Raw genomic sequence first — 2,268 nt, forward strand, 5'->3', positions numbered from 1 at the left:
AGGATGCATGGTGTTAGGCTGATTCCTGATTCCGCAGGATTTCCACATTACGGGGAAGATATATTCATCATCAAGTTGAGGTCCTTTGTGTAGAGTTCTTGCATGTGATATTGAGTATGGGCTTATGAGACACAAAGTCTTCAATCCCTTACTCCTTTGGCTGAGGTAGTGAAAAAATCATATATAAATAATAGGGAAATCCTGGGTGTATATTTTTCAGTGTTCTAGTTTGGAAAGATCCATACCTGAAGTTTTCCACTAATGTAAGTTTCTGTGGTCTGAATTTTCAGGTGATATCTTGGAACAAAGGAGTCATAGGACCTAGGGCATCCTCTGGTTGCAAATTGTATCATGTCTACTCTTGAGTGGATGTAATCAGTTTGGTAGTCGGTATAAGTCCAGGTTGAAATTTCAGCAGACTTGGAACTAATGTTCTATATTCTGGGAGGAAACTACTACGAGATGTTCCTGGCAGTATATCTAGAGGAATTAGGAAGTTTTTTGTTTCATTGTCATGTAGTGTATGTATGGTAATATAGCTCTAATTTTTTCCTCATTTGTGAAGCAAATATTTTGTTTTTAAAGATGGATTCCAGTGTGTCATTGACAATTAGTGGAGTTTATTGTTGCTTTGGTTTCATTCTGTTCCTTAAAAATGTGCCAGTAATATAGTTGTCAAGTAGTAAATGGTCTGAGTGTGGTGGATGAAAGAGAGTGGTAGTTCAGCTGGGTTACTCCAAGGTATCTTCCACCACTTAGAGCTGTTATTTTGTTTGCCTTGTATTTGATTGTGTAGTGGTGGCCCAGGTAAAGTTGGAGCCATTGTTTTTTTTTTTTTTTAACAGACTTAATTCACTTTTATTTTCCTTGTATAAAAACCCTCATGTGGTGGCCACAGCTGGAGCCTGGGTCCTCTGAACAGAGACTCTGGTGTGGGTTTTCACAAGATGCTCAGTGAATTCCTGATAAGGAGACTTGGTGAACACAGTCTTTTTCTAGAGGTCAGGGGTCAGGTAGCTGTAGGTCTTAGAGATGGCATCAAAGGCGGTCTTGGCAAAGTTGCCCAGGGTGGCAGTACAGCCCCTGGCTGATGTGTAGCAGTCATCAATGCCAACCATCATCAGTAGCTTCTTGGGCACAGGAGCGGAGACTATGCCAGTGCCTCTGGGGGCAGGGATGAGACGCACCAGCACAGAACCACAGTGGCCTGTCACTTTGCAAGGAACAGTGTGGGGCTTGCCAGTCTTGTTCCCCCAGTAGCCTCTCCGCACAGGGACAATGGAAAGCTTGGCCAAGATGATGGCCCCTCGGATGGCAGTGGCTACCTCCTTGGAGCACTTGACACCGAGACCTACGTGACCATTGTAGTCCCCAATAGCTACGAAAGCCTTGAACCTGGTCCGCTGGCCTGCCCTAGTCTGCTTCTGCATGGGAATGATCTTCAGAACCTCATCCTTTAGGGAAGCTCCCAGGAAGAAGTCAATAATCTCAGATTCCTTAATGAGCAGGGAGAACAGGGAGATCTCCTCTAGAGACTTGATTTTCATGTCCTTAACCAGGCGGCCCAGCTTGGTGACGGGAATCCACTCCTTGTCTTCAGCTTTTCCTCCGCGAGCCCTGCTGCCTCGGCCAGGGCCTCGACCATGGCTTCGGCCCCTCAGACTGCCTCCTAATCCTGGGCCCCCAGGGCTCTCTGGGCCCTCCCGCTGCACCGGCGTCATCCGCCATTTGGTGTTTTCTAGAAGAAGAAGAAGCAAGTTGGAGCCATTGATGGACTGCAAGGCAATTTGAATGAACTTGCCATCATAAGTCCAGTATGAATCAGATTATTTTGTTGAGAAGTCTTTCCATATGCAGAGAGTTACATTAGTCATCACATTAGTCCAATTTGCATTGATTGATACCCATCTGAAATATTCTATTATGAAGGTTTGCGCCTTTTGCATCAAAAATTGTAGTGGTTTATAGGCTGTGTCTGGACAAAATCTGGGAAGATGTTCTGGTATAATCTGAGTTCTGTAGAATGGTATACTGGCACAAAATGTCTGGGTGACTGCATGGGTTCTTTTCATGTGCTGGGGTTTCAGTATCTCAAGATGTGAAGGATTGTGGGAGCAGGTCAGTCAAGATGATGGAAATCTGTAGTCCTGTATCCCCAATGCAGTAATTTCCAGCCAGTCATTAACAGGTGGTTTACATGGATAAATTGGTATATCATATTCTTCAGCATCTCTCCTAGCTACTCAAACCATTCCCCTTAGTTACAAA

General features: G+C 44.6%; 1 pseudogene; it reads right to left on the bottom strand.

Moving 5' to 3' along the window:
* Positions 1-995: 995 nt before the first annotated feature.
* Positions 996-1,728, bottom strand: LOC142852892 (small ribosomal subunit protein uS5 pseudogene; annotated as a pseudogene).
* Between the last annotated feature and the right edge of the window lie 540 nt (positions 1,729-2,268).

Source organism: Microtus pennsylvanicus, chromosome 6 (assembly GCF_037038515.1).
Source record: "Microtus pennsylvanicus isolate mMicPen1 chromosome 6, mMicPen1.hap1, whole genome shotgun sequence".
NCBI lineage: Eukaryota > Metazoa > Chordata > Mammalia > Rodentia > Cricetidae > Microtus > Microtus pennsylvanicus.